Here is a 6199-nt window from a genome sequence, read left to right on the forward strand (position 1 = left end):
GCAGTGCGGCACTGCTCTCAGTTTTGATTACTTTTTGGCTTTTGGAAAACAGAATGGCTAGGCTCTAGAGCGACGCTGAAAGGATAGTTCTGGTGCAATTTAATACCGAGAGCCCAGCTGATGGAGGAGCACTTTCGCCCTTGAACAGAAAGGAGATATGATTCTAGAAGAAAACAAAACAAAAAACAAGGTTCCTTCTTGATATGACCGCAGGTCATGGATTCAAGGCATCCTTTGAGGGAGACTAGTTTATAGGTTTTGATTCAAAGACACATTCACTGTTCTGGGCACTGTCAAGCCCTGCTAACAGCCTGAAATGTAGGCTCAGGGCTGCATTGATTTCACAAACAAGACAGTTCAGGACTAAATCCAACAAGACCTATGGAGTCTTTAATTACAGGTGGGTCATACCGCGCAGCTGAGTTTGCAAAAAGACCACGCTTTTGAAGAAGGGGAAGGCTGAATCGCCCGCAATGTGTAGCTTGGCTGGCTTGCGTGAGAGATCCAGGGGCTCTCTAAGCATCTGGTTGGGGGGGAGGGTGAGGGTTATTCTTTCTAGATACATTGATGTTAATTTGTAGGGGCCAAATAGGAAGGAGCCTGCCTTGTGGGTTTTTGGCCTCCTTATCCACCTGTTCTGCTTGCTCAAAATCACATAAAATGATCTGTTGCCCCCTGAGCAGCGAAGGTGTGTGTGTGGGGGGGATGAATACCATTGCAATGGATGCGTGGGTTGGATGCAGAACCAAGGGATGGAAGGATAATGATCCCAGAGTAGTGTAGGCTGGGTAAACCAGTTTATGGCTCCCACATTCCCATTTGGAATTGACCAAAAGATTATCCCCACGTGAATGTAAAGGAGAGGGAAACCTCCAGTGCTGAACTTTAGGACTCAGTCGTGGAAGATGTAAACCAGCAGCCACAGCAGAGTGCCTTTCTCTCATTACTGAGTAAACCACAACACCAGGTTGGTTCACACAAGCCCTTGCAAATCTGCACCGGATTTGCTGGATGCCAAGCCCGATTTGGGACTGCAAGTGTCAAATGTCGAGGACGCCTTTGTGGACACTGCCTCTGGTCGAGGCTTCCGGGGGGGAGAGGGTCGACCTTCCCGGGTGCGTCTCAGGTCTGCCAAGGAAGGGGCCCTCAAAAGCGCAGCCTTCCCACTGGAATCGACAGAGATGGCGAAACTTACGGCTTTGATAAATCAGAATGATAATGTACAATTTGGGGGGGGGGAATGGGAGGCGTGGAGAAATTATTGTGAAAATTATTGTTTAATGGGACCGTTTAAAGGATACTCTTTGACTTAATCTCTCATGTATACTTGCATTACGAATATAATAAGATATTCAATGAATAACATCAGATATGATAAGTAAATATCTATATGTAGATATGCATTCATCAATCTGGGGGTTAGTTTAAATAGCAAAAGTATGCACACTTTATTTGTAGGTGGAAGAGGGTGGAGGGGAAGCCACTATATGTTTATAATAGTAATCTCATAGATTTTTTTATTATTTTTTATTAAATTTTAGTGTTAAATGTTGATTTTTACGTGGATGTATTAAATGAAGGAAAATAATAATAATAATAATAATAATAATAATAATAATAATAATAATAATAATATTTTTAAAGAAAGCGCAGCCTTCCCCAGCCCCCCCAAAAGGCCCGGTCGTTTTTCAACGTGCGGCTTGAGTCTTTTAAAGAGCAGCGCTCCTTTTCCCCGCTTACACGGAAGCAAGCCTCGCAGAAGCGTGCCGAGGACAGCCGCCCGAGCAGCCTCCTCCTAAGACGGGGAGCTTCACACGTGCGCGGCGCGCAGCCCGGCCCCGTTCGACTCGGGACAGCCGTGCCGACCCCTCCTCGTGTCCCCAAGCTCGACGGCGGGGGCGGGGCGGGCTGTTTTGCACCCCCGGGCTCCCGCTGCCCTTCGGGGGCGGGGTGGGGGAGTTTTACCGGCAAGTGCCCCCCCCCCGTCGGGGCCACCCAAGCAGAAAGGCTCCGGCGGCCCCGCCCCAGGCCCGCCCCCGGCTCCCCCCCCCCCGGGGAGCTCTCGGCTCTGGTCATAAAAGAAAGTCCCCCCTTCCTCTTTCCCCGCCGCTCAGCGATCGGGCCGGTTCGCTCTTCGGTCCGAACCGGGGCGAGACCGCGGCGCTTCCAGCCCCTGGGGCGACGGGGGAGAGAGGCAAAGGGAGTAACGGGGGGAAGAGTGGGGGGGTTGGGGTGCCTGACACCGGCTGGCGGGGGGGGGTGGTTAAACCGGGGGTCTGGGCTCCGACGTGCGAGCGCGGAGCTGCCGCCGGAGCGCGACGGGAGAGGGGGGCCCGGGGCGGGAGGGCCGTCGGATCCGGGGGCTGCCAAACGCCCCCGGACCCCTCCGGCCTCGAAAGCCCCCCGGGGACGCCGCGGGTCCTTGCCGGCGGGGAGTGGCCAAGACGTGCAGCCGCCTGCCGTCGGCGGGGGCGGCTGGGAACCGAGCCCGTCCGGCGCAAAGCGAGCCCGGCTTGGCTGACTTCTGGGTGCCGCTCGGGGGTGGGGGGTGGGGGGTGGGGGGTGGAGGGAGAAGCCGGGTCGGTCTCCCCCCGCGGTCCTTGCGGCGGGGCGGGGCTGGCCTCCCCCGGGAGCTGGGCGGGGGCTCCTCATACTGGGACGCGGGGTCATCTGTGGAAGCTGGAGGGGGGCCCATTCCAAACCGATCGAAGGAAGGGTTTTTGGGCACACGAGGCGAAGTGGAACGGTGGAAATCCCTGCCCCAGGATGTGGCCATGGCTGCCCGCTTGGAAGGCTTTAAGAGGGGAGTGGACATGTGCATGGAGGAGAGGGGTATTCATGGCTATTAGTTAGAATGGCTACTAGTCATGCTGCATACCTATTCTCTCCAGGATCAGAGGAGCATGCCTATAATTTTGGGTGCGGTGGAACCCAGGCAGGATGGTGCTGCTGCAGTCGTCTTGTTTGTGGCTTGCTAGAGGCACCTGGTTGGCCACTGTGTGGACAGACTGCTGGACTTGATCTGATCCTGCTGGACTTGATCTGATCCTGCTGGACTTGATCTGATCCTTGGCCTGATCCAGCAGGGCCTTTCTTATGTTCTTATGGATACTGGTCATGATGCATACCTATTCTCTCCAGGATCAGAGGAGCAGGCCTATTCTATTAGATGCTGTGGAACCCAGGCAGGATGGTGCTGCTGCACTCGTCTTGCTTGTGGGCTTCCTAGAGGCACCTGGTTGGCCACCGTGGGAACAGACTGCTGGACCTGATGGGCCTGGGTCTGATCCAGCAGGGCCTTTCTTATGTAAGAGGGGGGCGGCCAGCCACGCCCTTCCCGCTCTGCCCTGGCGCGACCCCCTGGACTTGCTGCCAGAGAGTTTGGCCTCTGAAGCTCTCCGGGCCCAGGGCCAGGGTGGGGGGGGAAGGGGCACCGCTCCGCTCCCCCGAGGGTTGCCACCCGAGTCCGGTCCGCTGAACACGCGCGCAGGGGCATCGGGGCGGGTTTATCCTCTTGGTCCCCAGGGCGGCCAAGAGAGGCGTTTGGGGGAAAAGATGAAAAGGCCCCGCCGTGTAGGGAAGCAGGGAAGGCAGCCTTCGAGCTGCACAGAGTTCTCCTGCAGGCAGAAATGGGCAAGAGTTTGGTAGAGTCCTAGGCACAAATCAGTTGGGCGCCATAAATTGCTCCGACAACCCTTGAGACCGAATCTTTTTAAACACTCTGTTATTATTTGAGATGTGATCTGTGGCTGAAATCGCATCTTCGGTGCTTTAGTCTTTCCAAGTACCTGCAGAAAGAACTGGAGGAGCTCTGGCAGCTGTGGCTGAAATAGATCAGTTTAGTCCTTCAGAGTTTTTCTCTGCCAGACCTGTCAAGTTTCTCCTAGTCTCGGTGTCAGCCGGCTTTGTTGGAGATGGAGGGACTCCATAAGTAACCCGAGGCTCATCAGAACTTAAGTGCTTCATAGGCACCATATTGGTTGGGGGATGGGAAGACAGCCCTGGTTATCTCGAAGAAGAAGGAAAATCCCCGAGCAGAGTGGAGCGCTGGGCCTGAAATGAGGTCACTGCAACAAGGAAGACTTTGGGAGATCAACTTACTTTCAGATCTTCTCCTTCCGAGTTAGAGATGCTTGCTTTTCCTTTGGAATTACCTTAATAGTCCGACCACACCTTGAGGCAGACACAACCGGGTAGGAGGAAAAGGTCTTTGGAGTAAGTCAGTCTCTCTCTCTCACACACACCACCTAAGTAACTGCAGGGGCCAGTAGAAAGGTTCCAAGCTGATGGGGAAGAATTAAGATGACCCTACCTTCTCTTAGGGACGTGCTGAACGCACATCCTTTTAATCATGCCCTCTTGCTCTCTTTTTAAAGCCTTCTGGACCCTAGCTGCCGCACCAAGTGGAGTGATGGCAACTGGTTCAGAGGACTATGAAAGAGCGGTAGGAAACGGTTGCCTTGAAACGCTGCTTGGGCGGCTTCCTGAAAGCTTCTTCCTGGCCACTGTGAGACCCGGGATGTTGGACTAGCTAGATCTTGTGAGTCATCCAGCAGGTCTCTTCTGATATTCTCATTCTCAGGAGTGATAATATACTCCAGGGTAAATGCAGTAAATATATATGGAGTTGGGGGGCTATCTTCACCAAGTCTACATCGAAGAAGTTTCTCAGAAGAGGTTCTAAGATGATGATCTTCATTCACACCTAGACCGAGAAGCAGCCACCTGGACCTCTCCCTGTCCCCAGACAGAGGAAGGAATTGGAGTTGAATGGGACCAAGCCAAAGTTGAAGTCTGACTCCTATTAGGTCAAGTACAGAAGCTGTAGTTAAGGGTAAAGGAGATAGGACACCAACCGTTGGCTTTCTGAAGTTTTTGTCTGACAGAAACAGACAACGTCAAACTAAGAGGTGTTTTAAAAGGAAAAAATGAGGAGTTTTGTTTTTGTTAAAGGAAGCCGAGTGACATAGGCACTTCATACATTCTGGGCTGCAGGAAACTCTGAAACGTAAAACTGAGTGGGGGCGGGATGCAAATTTAGGTCAGCTACAGGGGAATTGCCCTAACCCTACATGCCGTCTGAACCTAACTGACAGTGTGAACTGCAAGACTGTCTATCTGCAGCGTGCTAAAATCACCCCGGGATTTCTTGAACAATCGTCGGGGTGCTTCAGCTCTTCCTCACGATCCAAGCCTCAGCTAGCCAGTTTGCATAGCCTTTCTGGAAAAGAGAAAATCTGTAAGAGCCAGTGCAACTTCTACCCCCAACTCCTTTAAGGGCTAAAAGGTAACTTTATCAATATGATACATAATGCACTTTATCAATAAGATACCTAATGCACGCTCCAATTAATAATATATTATTAATTAATAGCAATGTGCCATCTCGGTACCTGGAGGGTTTTTTTGGGGGGGGGATTTCTGCCTTCCCAGTTTAATGTGGCCCATAAACCTGTCTGTTTTCATTCTTCTTCGTTGGGCACATATGAACAGTCGCCGTTTATGGTGTTTAACTTCATTATAAATAACTGTAATGCAGCACTGTGTGTCTGGGTTTAAATAATGCACTGGTGCATCTAGATGGTTATAGAGGAGGAGGACAAAGGTTTTTAAAAGTAGTTACTCGCGTGCCAAAATCGATTTGCTTCACTTGGAAATCCCACCCTCCCCCGTGTTTGCTACTCGAATCAGATGCGCAGGCAGGTTTATTATTATTCCATGTGTCAAAGGCTGCAAAACTCCCTCTTCTAGCCCTCACCGGCACCAACATTTTCGCCACACCCAGTCTTGCTAATGACCCCCCACTGGAAATAGGAAGTTCCAGTGAGACTCACCGCTGTGCTCTGGGTCTGCAGGTATAAGCAGAGCCTCAGAAGATACCTGTCCCTATCCCCGGTATACTTACTGGGAAGTAACACCCCACGGAGTTCAACAGGAGCTGTTCCCCAAATGCTGTGCTGCACAGGATTGCAACTCTGCTATGCGATCCCCTGCGGAGTCACTCTCATCTCAGTCCATTCATTTCTATGGCAGCAACTCCCTACTGATTCTCAAGTACTTTCGCTGCCCAGGACTGCAGTTTTACAGTGTAATTCCCGTGCAGCCTATGGGTTTTGACTGGAGTATTGCGGCAGGCGATTGAACAGTAAAGCTGCCTCCCCTGCACAGTCAACTTGGGGGGGGGGGGGCAAGCCTCTTG

This window comes from Euleptes europaea, chromosome 8 (assembly GCF_029931775.1).
Source record: "Euleptes europaea isolate rEulEur1 chromosome 8, rEulEur1.hap1, whole genome shotgun sequence".
Classification (NCBI taxonomy): Eukaryota; Metazoa; Chordata; class Lepidosauria; order Squamata; family Sphaerodactylidae; genus Euleptes; species Euleptes europaea.